The sequence below is a fragment of the Gymnodraco acuticeps genome, unplaced genomic scaffold (assembly GCF_902827175.1).
Source record: "Gymnodraco acuticeps unplaced genomic scaffold, fGymAcu1.1, whole genome shotgun sequence".
NCBI lineage: Eukaryota > Metazoa > Chordata > Actinopteri > Perciformes > Bathydraconidae > Gymnodraco > Gymnodraco acuticeps.
Window position 1 is genome coordinate 2363115 of NW_022989974.1, and position 17535 is coordinate 2380649.

Genomic DNA, 17535 nt, shown 5'->3' on the forward strand with positions numbered 1-17535 from the left:
AGTATCAGTCTCTGCCTGTCTGTCTGTCTCACTCCCTCTCACACAAACACACACACACACACACACACACACACACACACACACACACACACACACACACACACACACACACACACACACACACACACACACACACACACACACACACACACACACACACCATGTATACATCACTTCAGGGGACATTACATTGACTTACATGCATTTCCTGGAGACTTATCCTAACCTTAACCATAACCAACACATGCCTAACCTTAACCTTAACCTTACGCTAACCCTAATCCTAAACCTAACCAAGTCTTCACCCTAAAATTAATGATTCCCCTCAAGGGGACCTCCAATTTGTGTCTCACACACACACACACACACACACACACACACACACACACACACACACACACACACACACACACACACACACACACACACACACACACACACACACACACACACACACACACACACACACACACATACACCCTGTCTGCCTTTCCACTGAACATAAAAACAACAGAAGCAGCACACTGATGTGAAAAGTTTGGCTGTGAGCTCTCTGTGGTGTGTTCTGATAAGGCTATCGACGCTTGGCTGGATGATACACTTGGTGAAGCTGCAGTCTTTCTCCCTCTGAAATCTGTGAAAGGATTTCAGACGGTCTCTTTGCCACATTAGGCTGAATGTTATTTGCAAAAGGAGAACAAAATAGCCTGTGATGACAGACTTTCAAAGTAATATTCTGGATGTTTTATTCTTTAAAGGTCCCATGTCATGGCCATTTCTACTGATCATAATTCCATTGTTTAGGTCTACTAGAATATGTTTACATTGTGCAATTTTCCAAACTCACATTGGTTTCTCATACAGCATCTCTGTATAGTATGTGTATTCACTCTGTGTCCTGGCTTGTTGGAGCTCCTGCCCCCCCTCCCTATGAGCCCACTCTGCTCTGATTGGTCCACCACCGTTGCAGCGGAACATCAGTGATTATGTGTTACAATCATACTTGCCAACCTTGAGACCTCAGAAATCGGGAGCATTTCAAAACCACCGCGCGCGGGGGGGGGGCGCGTCGGTTGGTGCTAGTGGATGGCCAGAGCTGTAGATTAACATGCTTATTGTAGTTGTAAGTGCAATGACTTGTGGCCTGTAGCACCATCCTTGATGGAGCACATGTGTGGGCTGGACCTGCATTTTACAGGAAAGGAGTGATCAGAGGGTAGAGTTGTTGTTTCTTGTTCAGTTTTCTGTGACCATCTTCCTCACCCTCTCAGACTTTCAGTTGCGCGCGCTACTAAAGAGATGCGCTACTAAAGAGATGCGCTACTAAAGAGATGCGCTACTAAAGAGACGCGCTACTAAAGAGATGCGCTTCTAAAGAGATGCGCTACTAAAGAGATGCGCTACTAAAGAGATGCGCTACTAAAGAGACGCGCTACCATGGAAACTAGGGCTGTGCATCTTCACTGGTCTCACGATTCGATTCGATTACGATTATCCTGTCTTCGATTCAATTCGATATCCCGATGCATCCCGATGCATCCCGATGCATCACGATTCATACCAATGCGTTGCATCCTCAATTTTCTATATTACTGCACATGGCTTATTTTTCATCAATGCATACATGCAGTAAATACATATGAACTCTCTTTTTATTATTTAGAAAGTGCTTCAGAAATCAATAACATAAATGTCTTGACATTAATTTATAAACCAAAATAAATGAATTGTATAGGTCTAGCCTCCCTATATCTGTGTGTGAAGTTGTTCCATCCTCAAAAACCAAAAAATAATGCTTCTGCAGTCTAGCTTCAGCTTCTAGCTACGGTCTTCTGTTAAAGAAAGGACACTGAATGTCCTGAATGTGGCATCACACACAGGACTTGAGTCTGAACACAGCAGACAACAGGAGTATTTACAACAGCATATAACAACTACAATACTGCATGTGGGTGCACACTCACATTCTCTGTCTTACTGTTACATAAATCCCATGAATGTATGAGATTAAGTTAGCTTCATCATATCTCAGTGATTAAGTGAATAATAAAGTTTCTATCGGGTCACTGTCAGCCTGTCACTCATTATTTTCAGGGAGGGGGCGGGGTTTGGAGGAACGGAGAGGAGACGGTGATCGCGGAAGCTTTTTTCCTCCTGCCTTCACAAACTTTACACACGTATATATCGTCTGAAAATTGCTAGAGGACATTCATACTTTGCAATCCAAGACTTAATTAAATCCACCAAAAACCTGACATGAAAAAACCTCACGCGATTATTTTTGAAAAACATAAATCCCTGTGCCGCAGCGACACGGAGTGATTCAGAGCGGGTCCTTCTGCTGTTGGTTCTGGACTGGTGTTCTGGTGTTCTTGTGTTGGTGGATAAAGCAGACTGCTCCGTGTTTGGTGTTGCTGTGCCGCTGTCACGTCTGTTCCCTGATCTCTGCGTCACCGACCGATTTTATATTAAAGTGACAGAAAAAAAAAACGTTATAGGAAATCCGCGGCCGGAAAATCAGGAAGCAACGTTACTACGCTATAACCGATTATCTTCCGTCACTGCATCGAGACCGAATCGTCCACGTCCGCATAGCAATGCATCGTAGAAACGATTATTTTCAACACCCCTAATGGAAACCAAACAAAGGTGTAGCTGTATTAAAGTCAGAGTGGAAACAGTTGCGAGTAAATCTGATTTTGTCAGAAATCGGGAGAAATATGACCCCGGGAGGAAACCGGGAAAGGGCAATGCAATCGGGAGTCTCCCGCGAAAATCGAGAGGGTTGGCAAGTATGGTTACATTATATTACGTTGCATTTAGCTGACGCTTTTATCCAAAGCGACTTACAATAAGTAATGAAAAACAGATGCTGCGTGGGGTCTGGGTGCCGTGTTGGCGGGACGTTGCGCGGCTCGCTGCTGCGACTGCAAGGAGCGAACAGTGTGAGCTGGGTTAATTTCCTGCTTGCTAAATGGGGTCTGCGAGACATCGCGAATGGACGCGGGAAGGAAGGGTGCTGAGGGGGCTGCAGCACCCCCATCTGCGAGGCTTCACTAGCAGCCGCACCCCCAAACGCGGCGCACCTACAGTGTAAGCGTGCCACAGTTTCGCGCTGAGACAGTGTGTGTGTGTGTGATGAGCTCTACGGATTGGTTTGGACCAATGGGTCCATTTGGGTATGGTCACGTCACTGTACCCAGGAAGAAACAGATAAATCTCCAACGAGGCGTTCTGGGGCAGCATAGACAGGTCTTTTCTGTGTTAGAGTTTTACTCGCTACAGGGTGTCCTTTGAGGGTTTGTGACTATGCAGACCGTTGACATGCAGAAAAACTGTCAGGATTCTCATGTTTTGTCACGTTTGTAGTTTTGTATGTCTGGTTATGGGTATTTTCCTCCTTGTATATTGTCTTGTCCTTCTTCCTGTGTTTTCCCCCTGTCGTTAGTTTCCCTGGTGTGTCTAGTTGTCTGATTGTGTTCACCTGTGGCCCTTGTGTTTCTCCTCCCCTGCCCGGCTGTTTCTCGTCTTGTGATTACCCCTCCCTGTATTTAGTCTGTCCTCTTCCTGTGTTCAGTGTTGGTTCGTCTTTTGTTTGTGACTAATGGCGCATTTCCACTGCAGCGGGTAGCCCCGTTTAAGCGTCCTTAACCGTCCTCAAGCGGCCAGGCCAGTTTTTGGTGGCCTTTCCATATAGCCTAGTACCGGCTAGCGGGTACTTTTTCCCTCTTTTTCCGGACCCATAAAATCGTGGTTCTATCAGACCAGGGCCAGGGCTGAACTAGTGACGTCAACACTCTCGCCTGCTGATTGGTCAGAGAGAATCGTCACAAGATCGCGCGCGAGTTCATCCCTAGCGTCGCATATATATTTAGAAGCAAGCTTGCAGCATTTTTATAAACAGCATTTTGTAAACGGATGAGCTACAAAAATGGCTACGTCTAATAAGAAAGCACACCGTGGTCGACCGAGGAGGTGACGACGTTCCTACATCTCATTGGGGATGATCAAATCCAGCGGGAGCTCGACGGAACAACTCGAAATGTGAACAAAAACAAAGCCGATCGCCCCGCCTACACTGCGTTGCTACCCCAGGTCCTAAACTGTAATGGAAATGCGCCACGGCCTCGGACGGCCAGCGAGGCAGCCCGAGGCCTGAGCGAGGACGCTTAGGGACGCTTAAACGGGGCTACCCCGTTGCAGTGGAAATGTGCCATAAGTCTCCGGTGAGTGTTCTGTTTTGTCTTTATTTGTATCCGGTAGCCTTGAAATAAAGGAATTTTCAGTTTAAATCTGCTTTTGGGTCCTGCCTGCTTCACACACCGTAACAGAACGAACCAACCTAAATATGGGCCCAGCAGATCCTTTTGAGCAGGAGATATTGGAGTTTTCCTTTGCTTTGGCTGGCTGGCTGCTCTAGTCGATGGTTGGGAGCGTCCAGGGTTCAGCAGCGAGAGGCTGTTCTGGCAGAAGCACGCCAGATTACGATGGAGAAACCAGGCTTGGTTAAATTCTTACCGGGCGGGATTTTGGATTTCCTCATGGTGTGTTATCCCCTGCCTGACAGCCCCAGGCCTCCCAACTCCCGTTATGACACCATACGCATCGGTGTGGTCCGTTTGGAGTCAACCCTGGCTTCTGCCCAGGGGCGGACTGGGACTAAAATTCAGCCCTGGAATCTGACCCAGACCGGCCACATTCGGGGGGTGGGGGGCGGTGGCATCAGAACAAAAAATTACAATAGCCTACTATTTATGCAGTTCAAGGGATAATTCTCACCTAAAGAGGGCAGACACTCCTCAGATGTCTTAAACACATGGGACATCGTAAACACACAAACATACAGTACTATTTGTAATTAGCCTAGTTATTAGAAATCAGCTGTTTATTAGGATGCATTAATGCAGTTCAAGGGATACTTCTCACCCACCTCTTGCTCTTGCCCATGCTCTTGTATGTGCCAGTTGAGCTGGTTCTTCCACCAGCTCAACTCTCTGTCCCTCATCATGAACGCAGGAGGCTGGCTGTTCTGAACTTGCGCCCTCATCATCATTCTCTTCATCATCTTGCACTTGTTCTAAGCTGCTGATGATAGTGCTCGTAGCAGCGCTGCTGCCAAAAAGATCTGTCAATTTGCGACATTTATATGCTTCACCTGCGAGTGACTTCACCATTTTTCCTCTTGCCTTCTCGCCCATGGATGTATAATAAGAACCCCACCGTTTTCTTTGATTTGTATCCATGTTTTTTCAATCTCCCTGTCTGCCGCATGGGTCTGCCGCGGCGTCTAATCCCTTCTCTTCGTGTGGCCGGTCTTTTTTCTTCTTCGTGTGTGATTATTTGACAGATAATAACCACACAACTGCATTAGCGGCCGCTTTCGCCCTCTGTCGGCCGTCAGCGCAACTTAAAAGATGACGTTAAACACATTTTTTTAAAGGGCCGGCCGGCCGTCAACAGCCCTTGACGACCGGCCGTTCTGTGGTTCTCCAGATTCTACAGATGGCCAGTCCGCCCCTGCTTCTGCCCCATTGCCTGCTCCTGTCCAGGAGCCGTTCTCTGGAAATCGTCTGGCCTTTGGAGGTCCACGGAGCCTCCAAACGGCTCCTAAAGGAAGGAGTCGCAAGGCCAGGTTAGCAGCCCGAGCCAAAAGATCCATGGTTCCAGCCCCAGTTCTGGCCCCAGCAGCCATGGTTCCGGCTCCAGTACAGGCCCCAGCAGCCATGGTTCCAGCCCCAGTTCTGGCTCCAGCAGCCATGGTTCCAGCCCCAGTTCTGGCCCCAGCAGCCATGGTTCCAGCCTCAGTCCTGGCCCCAGCAGCCATGGTTTCGACTCCAGCCCCTCGTCTCCGGCCGACGCCAGCTCCCCGTGTCCTGTCGGCGTACTGGCCGACGCCAGCCCCCGTGTCCTGTCGGCATTCCGGCCGACTCCAGCCCCCCGTGTTCTGTTGGCGAACCGACCGTCTCAAGTCTCCTCTCAAGTTCCTTCTCAAGTCCCCTCTCGAGTCTCCTCTCAAGTCACCCCTCCAGTTCCCTCTCAAGTCTCCTCTCGAGTTCCCTCTCGAGTCCCCTCTCGAGTCCCCTCTCGAGTCCCCTTTCAAGACATTTCGCAAGTTCCCTTTCGAGTCCCCTCTCAAGTCACCCCTCCAATTCCCTCTCGAGTCCCCTCCCGAGTCATCTCTCAAATCTCCTCTCGAGTTCCCTCTCAAGTCCCCTCTCGAGTCACCTCTCGAGTTCCATCTCTAGTCCCTTCTCAAGTCCCTCCTCTAGTCACTTCTCTAGTCCCCTCTCTGGTCCCTTCCCGAGTCCCTCCTCTAGTCCCTTCCCAAGTCCCTTCTCTAGTCCCTTCTCTAGTCCCTTCTCTAGTCCCATCTCTAGTCCCTACTCAAGTCCCTCCTCTAGTCCCCTCTCTAGTCCCTCCTCGAGTCCCCTCTCTAGTTCCCCTCTCGAGTTCCCCCTTGGTTCCCCTCTCGAGTCTCCTCTCGAGTCTCCTCTCAAGTCCCCTCTCGAGTCACGTCTCAAGTCCCTGTCCTGGTCCGTTGGAGGTTCCGCTGGGGGTCCTGTCCCGTTGGAGGCCCCGCCGACTACTCCTCTGCCGGGGTCTTGCCAACCCTATGTCCTGTGCCGTTGGAGGCCCCGCTGACTACTCCTCTGCCGGGGGTCCTGCCAATCCTATGTCCTGTGCCGTTGGAGGTTCCGCTGGGGGTCCTGCCAACTCTATGTCCTGTCCCGTTGGGGGTCCCGCCGACTACTCTTCTGCCGGGGGTCCTGCCAACACTTTGTCCTGTGCTGTTGGAGGTCCCGCCGACTACTCTCCTGCCGGGGGTCCTGCCAACCCTGTGTCCTGTCCCGTTGGGGGTCCCGCCGATGACTCTTCTGCCGGGGGTCCTGCCAACCCTCTGTCCTGTGCCGTTGGAGGTTCCGCTGGGGTTCCTGCCAGCTCCATGTCCTGTCCCGTTGGGGGTCCCGTCGACTACTCTCCTGCCGAGGGTCCTGCCAACCCTATGTCCTGTGCGGTTGGAGGTCCCGCCGACTACTCTCCTGCCGGGGGTGCTGCCAACCCTATGTCCAGTCCCGTTGGGAGTCCCGCCGACTGCTCTCCTGCCGGGGGTCCTCCCAATCATATGTCCTGTTCCTCTGGGGGTCCCGCCATCAACTCTTCCGTGGGGGATCCTGCCGAAGCCTGTCCCACCGGCTCCGGTTCCTGTTCGGCCGACACCGGGTCCTGCCCAGCCTCCGGAGCTGTTTGGCCTTCGCCCCACCTTGGACTCTGCCTCGCCCCCAGGCCGTCCGCCCGAGTCCCCCACCTTGGACTATGCCTTGCCCCCGGGCCGTCCGCCCGAGACCCCTTCCTGGTCCTCTGCCGTGCCCCTGGGCTGTCAGCCCAAGACCCGTTCTCCAGACCCCTCCACCCACCCTGGTGGCCCTAGTTTTTGTTTGTGACTAAGTCTCCGGTGAGTGTTCTGTTTTGTCTTTATTTGTATCCGGTAGCCTTGAAATAAAGGAACTTTCAGTTTAAATCTGCATTTGGGTCCTGCCTGCTTCACACACCGTAACAAAAACCTTCATAACACACAAGGGGATGGCTAATAACAGGAAAAGCATGGCATGGGACCTTTAAGTGAATAATGACAACCTTTGAAAAACTTTAGACACATATGGAGGAATATCACGTTTTTGTTAAGTAAGTAGGCGTATGTACCTCATTCTATCTCCGCTGGCTTTATTCATGCTTTATAGGGAGGTCTGCTACTCCATTGTGTAGCATGTCTTTTTCTGGAAGAATTTCATGCATTTACAGAATATGTCACGCTGAATATTTCCAAAGACATGATTCTTTCAGCAGGAAATTAGAAAATCCTCGTAAGTCTGCGCAACATCTAATGCACACAACACAGCACTGAGAGAAATCTCCTCTCAGTGTCTGCTGTGCACAGAGGACTCAGCAATACCCGCCTTCATCCAGCATCATAATGTTTTCTCTCGCTTCTTACATCATCACCGCAAACCTTAAGCAACCTCAGCCACCATCCCCCTGATTCCCCACAATCACCACAACGCCTCCAGGTTCGGCTGTACCAGCCATATTACCATGCTCTCTGGTTTGATGATAAAACGTCCAACATAACCCGAAGGCTGCGTTTCCATTACGGACCTAGCCGTAACTCAAAACTGCACGCTTTGCTGAGGAACTTCTGGGCTGCACTCTCGTTGTTGTAGCAGAGGCAGATAAGACCCCGTAGCTCCAAGTGAGCTCACCAAAAGCAAGATGTACATCATCAGAGGATAGCAATACATCAGTTAAACTTATCTGTTCCAAATTGTATTGCACAAACATGAGATGCGTTGATCCACATTGGCTTTACACTCTCTTTGCACAACACTGTCTCCTTGAAATGACATGTATATACAACTTATTTGTTCAGCAATTTATGCTTTGAGGAGAAACATAATTGCTGTTTTGATTTTCACTGTCAACATTTATTTATAGGAATCTTTTACGGAACATTAATCTCATAGGGAGGAGGTTGGGGAGAGTGGTAAACATACCGAGGTCTTCGGCACGATTAAGAGTCTTTTGCTTCAAGTCACTTTTGACTTTCTCTATAGATAGCATGATCTCACTTTAGAGGGGTCCTATTATGCTCATTTTCAAGTAGATATTTGTATTTTGTGCCTACACTTTGACATGTTTACATGCTTTAATGTTCAACAAGTGCTTATATTTTACTGTTCCAAATTTAATTTAAAAAATCAAGACATAGATCCCCTTGTTTTCCATTTTTCCCAAAGATTGTTAGGATTAATAGAGTAATTTGTTCTGCAGTTGGAGCGCAGCTAGGAAGTATTGCCACAAGTAATGTGGATCTATAGTTCTGCAGAAGGATGTAGTTCAACCTGATGGTATGCTTGAAGAGTTTGAGAGGTTCGAAGTTTCTTCAGAGGATGTTTTTCCTGTGTAGCATACAAAGTCACATCACGTTTGAATGCTGTCCCGTAGGAGACAGAAAGCCCGTGCAGAGGTGCTCGACTGAAATGTGTTGTTTACATGTTCTTGTCAGCACTGATCTAGATGTACTAGAGCTTCTGGAGACTTCTGCAAGACACATCACAACCTAAATGCCTAAAGGGGATAAAAGCCCTCGTCCTGCTTCCCTGACTCTGTCAGAAATGTCTTTCAGGTGTTTGGAGGATGCTTTCATGAGTTGGATTATGTGGCCATCAAAAGTCTTGTGGTTGATCAATGGAGAAAGCCAATAACTGTTTTTTTTTCAGAAAGTTGTTCATGAAAGAGTGCAAAGATTTTGGGATATGTCAGTTGAATCACTCAAAGTATTCTTACTGTTTTACAACTTGGTAGAAACTACATCTGTTCCTATTGGAACCTGGTGCAAAGGTTGGGGGGGCTTACAATGAAAACAGTTCTAAAGGATAGTCTGAAAAATCTCTGAAATAATTGTATAATTTTCCAGATGCTGGAATATATTGGAAAATCCGAGGGAAGGCGAGACTTTAAGTTATAATACCCTCTCACATAATATCTTATATATAGACACACTACATGCAAACATTTATATATACAGAGAGACAGACAGAGCCCATAAATAGTAGCACTTGCATGAAAGAGATAGCAAGAAAAAGTATTTCTGAAAGTGGTTTCTGGGTGTATCTGTGTGGGTGTGATGGGCTGGCAGGAGCTGTATCTGAATAAAGTAGACCTACGTAAACAACAGACTCAACGCAGAAGCCAGTACAGAATTAAGTGGGATTAAAGACATTTTAAGAACAGTCAGGGAACGATTTCTAATCTTTCTCTGCCACTGATCAAAAGAAAAAACATTACATATATTAGAGATAATTATTCCCATGTCTATTAATCATTCTGAATAATGGCTTCTCTGTAAAAGAAGTGTCAAGGTCTGGCATTTATCTCAGTGAATGAACACGCGCACACTACAGCCCTGCTGTGGCTGGATGAAATGGAGCCAGAAGAGTGAAAAGAGGGCAATTTTCTGCCTGTGGTGTATGGAACAGAAAGTTCTGCTATGCTTCCAGTTTTGTCATTTTCCAGTTACACCAGAGGTAAGAGCAAAGTATCTGATGGAAATGACACCAGAGCTGCACACACTGGGGAATATATCTGCTCAGTAATGGAGGAAGATTGAGCAGATGCGAAGGGTGGCGGATTGGAAATGAATGGCTTGTGAGCTGCTACATTTCTCTGACCAGGCTTCATCATCAGGCTTCATTCACTATTTTATTTCTTCGCCCGTCTCTTTTTTTCTGTGTCAGCATGCCTCTCGCTCCTGTCTTCATTTACCGGCATTCATGGACATTTTTTTTCTTGCCTGTCCTTTTACAAGACGGGAAAATACTTAAGGTTATAGAGGATTTATATGAAGGATGTGAAGTTGGCATGAATATCCCACAGCAAGAGACCAAAGTAAAGACTCTTAGCTCGGCAGGCGGAGAAGCCCCTGGATGTGCAGAGACTGAAAATGTATCAAGGACACAGTTATTTTCATCACAAGCATAGTACACTTATTAAATGTAGGGATGAGTAACTCGTATGGTGATGACCTCCAGGAAAAAAGAATCTGTGGCACAGGTGATGATGATTTTGTATACCTGTGTCATGAGTCTCTCTTGCTTTTCAAGTCGCTTGTCCGTGACAGCAAATTAAATTTCATTTTTTTATTAGCTCTTGTGTTCTAGATATAGATGTTTTGTATTTCCTTATAGTCAGACTTAACAGCTTTCATATCTAGTTAATTCCTCAGCAACTAAAAACTATAATTTACAAGAGATAACCATGTTCACCGCTAGTGCAGGAAGTAGTATCCAGTAGTGGTGAGAGGTCAGTTCCAGTAACAGACATGGCACTCTTGGGGTTGATTTTTTACATGTTACTTGTTTAGAGGCTTTTATCCAAAGCGACTTACATACTCAACACTGTGGGCAATCCCAACAGGGGCAATTTGGGGTGAAGTGTCTTGCCCAGGGACACAACGACATACTGACTGCAGTGGGGTTTGAACCTGTGACCCCCTGATCCGAACAACGCTCTATCCACTGCGACACAAAATCAGAGACATGTTGGACGTTTACCAAAAGACATGACGGAGAGCTAAAATATGAAACGCACAGAAATCACGTCTTCGGTGAGACTGTATTACCTTTCTATATTTGCAATTCATAGTTTTTCAGTCGTTTTTTTTTTGCTCTGTTGTTTTTCATTGCTAACATATGAAACCTTTCTGCTGACTACTGATAACTTTGCATGTAAGTATTCAGATGTATAGGGGGAACCATTTTAAGACAATATGTACCTGTGTTTGTGTGAAATTGAATGTCAAGAAGGAGAAGAAATGCACGAGAGCTCTCTATTTGTCTGACACAAGACACATTTCAGCAATATGAAAAAAAGGGCAATCTAATGTATTTTATTATTTTGTTGCCAAAGTAAAAACACTGGTTTTCTAAAAATCGCAGATTTGTTTCAACAGGACATCAAAATCCTCAAAATCCCCAGCATATTCTGTAAAGCTACAGTATGGAGCATCAGTATGTACAAATGACAAACAATGCAAAGAAAAACCTTATCAGCAAACAACTTATTACATTGATTAAAGTAAATTGATATTATTTTCACTTGCATCGCTTATATAGACTACATTGTGTGCATTATACTTAAGGCCTTATTAAACCGAGAATTTAATATGAATTCAATACAAAACAACGAGTCCCTATTTACCCGTGCTGAGGCAATTCAATCCATTAATCCTGTTCAGAACATCAATCCCTGAGCCAGGCATTATTACATTACATTGCATTTAGCTGACGCTTTTATCCAAAGCGACTTACAATAAGTACATTCGACCAGGAAGACACAACCTTGAAGAAAACAGAATCATATAAGTACATCAGGTTTCATAGAGCCAAACATTTCAAGTGCTACTCAACTGGCTTTAGGTAAGCCAGTCCTTTATTAAGGCATGTGCTTCAGTGAAGGGGAAATACTAGATATATAAATGTTCTGCTCCGTCCATTAGTCCTTTGATATTTGGTTTACCAAAAAACACATTAATGTATTTCTCTGAATGTGGAGACTAGCATGGACCACATTAAATGGATTTCCTGTTATTATTTGTTTTAAAGGTCTCATGTCATGCTTTTCTGGTTAGTTATGTAGCTTTTTCTGCATGTAAACGGTCTGCAAAGTCACAAACCCTCAAAGTACACCAGCGAGTAAAACTCTAACACAGAAAATACCTGTCTATGCGGCCCCAGAACGCCTCGTTGGAGATTTCACTTTTTTTCTTCTGGGTACTAAGTGACGTAACGACGACCCAAATGGACCAATCCGCGGAGCCGTTACGTTACGTCCGCGGATTCCTCACACACACACTCAATCTTTTCTCAGCTGCAGCTCCGGGGATTTCTCAGACGGCGGGACGCGGCAAGGCTGTGACTGTGTGTGAGCAGACACAGACTCACATCCAGGCTGCGGGTGTGTGTGTGTGTGTGCTCGGGCTGGGTTTCGCTGTGTCTCGCTGTCTCGCCGAGCCCAAGCAGCAACCAGGAAACCACACCAGTAAGCCAGCTCACACTGTCCGCTCCTCGCAGCAGCGAGCCGCGCAACGTCCCGCCAACACGGCACCCAGACCCCACGTAGCATTCGCATCTGTTTGCCATTTCTGGTGTCAATATAATTTGTCTTTTCTTTACATACATTGACCAATAAGGTACTGTATACTTAATGAACTAGAAGCTGCATTTCCTGACTTTTTTTTTACAGTTATTAGTTCAGTGTACTTCAATTAGATCTTGCAATTCTTCCAAGGTTCTGTAAACAACAGAGATGATCATGTCATCATCCCGTCACAATTATTTGTAACTGTTGAAGATCCTCTTGTGTTGGGTCCAAGCGCCACAGATGTGTCACACAACAGTTCTCAAGGGCCTAACGACAACCTAAATCTATTATAGGCTACTAACACTATTTTACTATATATATATATATTTTTTGTATGTGTTGTAAACTGCACTGTTGAGGAACGTACGTTTTTTCGTACATTCCATAATTACACCGTAGTTTTGTATATATTTTGACAATAAACCTTTGAATCTTGAATATTACTACATTTTTAAGGGTTTTGTAATGGCTAAATATACCCGTAAAAAATATCTGACCCTGTTCTTTGATTTTATGGTGGTTGACAGCATATTTTCTCCTTTGATTGGCTTTATTTTCCATATTAATATAGTTGTTGAGTTATTTTAGTCTGCATAGTGAACTGACATTTTAGCCACGCTAAAGCCACAGATTAATTGGCATGGAAACATGGTAGCAGAGTTTTTTCTTTGAAACACAATATGCTCTTAATGAAAAACCACGGCCTTAAAAACAGCAAAAGATGAAAAGCTTAACTCATCAGGAGGAAATGGCAGCTCTCGTCTGGAAAGCGTTTGTGCTGTGGTTGCGTTTCAGGTCAACGTGTTTTCATCTCAATCAAGAAATAAATTAAAAACACCTAACACCTATCCCACACTGGACTATGCTAATGGGAACACCTGGTGCTGAAATGTCACCTCAGTCATGTTGTTGCTTTGCAAGCAGCTTATTGCTCAGTTAACCATCCAGTGTGAAGCAGAGGATGCTGCTCAGTGTTGACTATGTGTTTGTGAGTATAGTGTGTATTTGTTTATACGTGTGGAAATGGGCTTGATGTGACAATTTTTGTGAGACAAATGTTATCTCTTGATAAAGATTAATTTTCTGTTCTCATTCCTCTACTTTTCTACTTGGTGTCCTTTCATTAAAACATGACTCTTTCATCCTATGTTTGCTCTTGACCTTATTGTCTGGTAATTGCTTTTAAAACAAAAAATGGAGACCAGTTGCTATGGAGACGATAAATAAGCCATGTAGTGAATAATATATATGTGCACAGCAATTCTGTGCTCCACTGACCCCAAAAGTCTGCAAATAAATAGATAAATAAATAAGAAAAAAAATACTTTACTGCCAATTAGACCATGGCTTCCACGTTAAAGTGCCGCTGTGTTCATGTCTTAACAACAATAACGGACCTTGAAATGAAGCCAATAGATTAACTCTTGTTATCAGTTTCTATGGAGTTATTACTGAGTGCTCGATAGTCTGCATGAAAACCTATATGAGGTTAAAACGATAAATCTGCTTTTCTTTCTTTGGCTCTTGTATCTAGAAAATCCAACATAACATTTTATTTTTAAGAGGTGCTCTTCTGCATTTTCCCACCCTATATGTATGAGCTATCCTTGCATCAAGATGATCCTGTTTGTAAACTGCAGTCAACAAAGCAGAAGGAAAAAAACAAATATATCTTTATAAAATCAAAGTTATTTAATGCAACATTTGATTTAATAAATGTTTTACAATAAGCCTAACTTGTGATAATTAGTGTTTTAGGAAATAAGAAGCTACTTAATACAGTCTTTTTTGCTATGGGTGTACTATACTGGCAACTGATTGGATTTTATCTTTTTTTTTCTTCTTTCGTGTAACGTCGGAGGTCCAACTCGGTGTCGTGTAGCCATGCCCGCATCTCTGGTCCTAAGTCGAAGAGGCTGGCTTCCGAGGGTGGTCTATATAAAGGGCAGGTGGTTATTATATGTTCGGCAGTCTGTTCAGGGTCACCGCACTCGCATGCAGAACTGGATTTTATGTTAAGGTAGAGCTATAATGCTCATTTTCAGGTTCATATTTGTATTTTGTGCCTCTAATGGGACATGTTTACATGCTTTAATGTTAAAAAGCTCTTTATTTTTCTCATACTGCCTGTCCTGCAGCACCTCTTTTCACCCTCTGTCTGAAACCAGAGCCCAGTCTCGTCTGATTGGTCAGCTGGCTGGCTCTGTTGGGGATTGGTCAACCGCTTAGAGATGTCCCGCCCCTTAGCCTATCATGTACAATGTGTTGGAGTGCTAGCCAATAGAAGCGCAAGTGTTTCATAGTGATGTCACTGTTACATAAGTGAACAAAGGAGTCCAATGTAGGAGTTTCAGGGAGGGAGGGGACTGTGTGGGAGAGAAACTCCCTCTGGAGGGGGGGGGGGGGATGTTAGCCGTTGCAGTAGAGGGAAACCTTCATAAAGCAATATTTTTAACAACCTTCAGTCCTGTGTTCTTGTACAGTTATCTGTTAGTATATTTCAAAAATGTTTTACATAACTTTTTCAGTATTTTAATTTAAAATGTCCTTTCTTTTTATCTTCCTAACACTGAACTTTTTTCAGACAGATGAGATATTCAACTTTATTATCAGCTAGAGCAGGGGGGGAACCTTTTTCCTCTCAAGGGCTATTTCAATGTTCACAACATCCTCCGAGGGCCGTACAAATGATTGAACTCAACCTCTGCTAAAAAAACTAAAATCACAGCCCATTCATTTCGCCTTTCTTTCATGATGTGCAAAGAAAAAGCAACCTATTAATTAAGATATCTTTCTGTTTTTATGCGTTGGAGAGAGTCTGTAAAAGGCGTAAGGACCAACAGACACTCATAGCACCTTGAATTCCAGGAATTTAATGAAAAAAAACCAGGTGAACATAATCACTAGTCCATTTCTCCTGGAAAGTCCGACATTCTGCATCCACCTTTCTCTTTTTAATACTCGCCATATTAAATTCGATGCTATCAATGACTGACGGTCACGTTTAATATTGAAGACGTGACGTGAGATACACCACGTGATGACACGTTACGCTAGTGTTATGTTCAAGGAACCTGACCTTGGCCAGTCACTTGTTTAATTCTATTGCGGTCTAGATTTCTTAAATTGTTTTTTTTGCAGTTCATTTTTTTTTTTGCGTTTGTTTATAAATTACCTCAAGGGCCGTATCAAATGGTCTCGCGGATCGTATACGGCCCGGAGGCCGGAGGTTCCCCACCCCTGAGCTAGAGGGTCGTGGTTACTATAGAGGAGTGATGTAACATGGGATGGAGCTGTGTGTTTGTATCTCAGTTGAAAAGATTGGCTTATACTTTCAAAGAGTGTGGTTCTGCTTATAATGTATTCATTTCCTCCTCCTCCTCCTCCTGATCTAGTGGCGCAGGTGACGAAGTTGTGGGTGGAGGTCCTCTGCAGCTTTGCATCTCACTACGGCTCTGTGTTGCTGCTTTTGAAAGATCCCAACAAATCCTAAGGCCCGAATATTTTTTATATGCTACAGACATATTTTAGTTCTCTTGAGTGCCAGATTGTGGTGATCAAAGAGATCTGTTTGTAGATGATAGCGAGCAGTTATTAATTAAGACACTTTTGAAAATGAACTCCGGACAATATCTGGAAAATCAGGTCCGCACGTTGTCCGGAGTTTCCCTCTGGATTACATAAATTATTGATTTGCTTAAAAACAACTGTCTCAATAATCTTGTTTATGAAAATATTATTATAAATGCCTGTAGTTGTTGGTATTGAGACATCTAAGTTTCTGTTTTTGAGAAGGGGCCTGACAACGGCATTCCTTTTTAGGGTTTACGTTTTTTTTATGGATGTAAATAGTCTGCAAAGGTCCAAATCCCACAATTCCCGCTGGCCAGCTGACCAATCAGAGCAGACTGGTCTCTGATTTCAGACAGAGAAAAGAGGTACAGCAGCACAGGCAGTTTTGACAGTAAAGCATGTAAACATGTACAAATCACAAAATCTAAATATGAAACCAAAAAGGAGCAGCATATGTGCTCTTTAACGTGATGCTGCACTCTAAAATCAAATGCCTTGGCTCGACAAAGAAAATCAACGCAACAGTTTGCATCGATGTTTATTGAGTTAAGACAACTTCTAATGAAATTGTCTTAAAGCAACAAAGTTATTTGAGTTAGGGGAGAAGGCTTTTCCTCTACAATCAGAGGTGTTTTTAATTACCACTTACTTAATAATTGGTATTATAAACACAAGTTTTTAAGTTGATTACTCAAAAGATTAAGTTGTTCCGACTAGTTTTACCACATGATTTAAATGGAATTTTAAGTTGGATACAAGTTTTTAAGTTGACAACCATTTATAAATGAAGTTGCTCCAAATATATTGTATTCAATAGTTTTTTTTCTTAGCTTTTTCATGTTTTTGCCTTTAAAGAAAGAAATTAATTGATTCCACAACAAAAAAACTTTTTTTATTTTGAACTGCAGTTGTTTATTTCAACACATGATGTTTCAATCAGGAGAGAATTCATTTAGTTTGAACATTTATTGACACATGCCATATGATAAGGAGCATGAACACCTGAAATCACAGCTGACTGCAGGAGAGAAGAGAACCATGTTATAGTTTGGCTGCAGCATGTTGATTGGCTGCTGGAGAATGAGGTGAAATGTAATAGGTTAAAGAGAACGCCTGTGATGAGCTGATTATATGCAGCTGCGGAGTGAATGTATATACACCCAGTCTTCCTGAAAGAACTTGCGCTGAGCTTCATTTCAATCTTGAAAAAAAAGATAAATAACACAAATTTAAATTGCCCCATAAATAATAAATAAACACATTAGC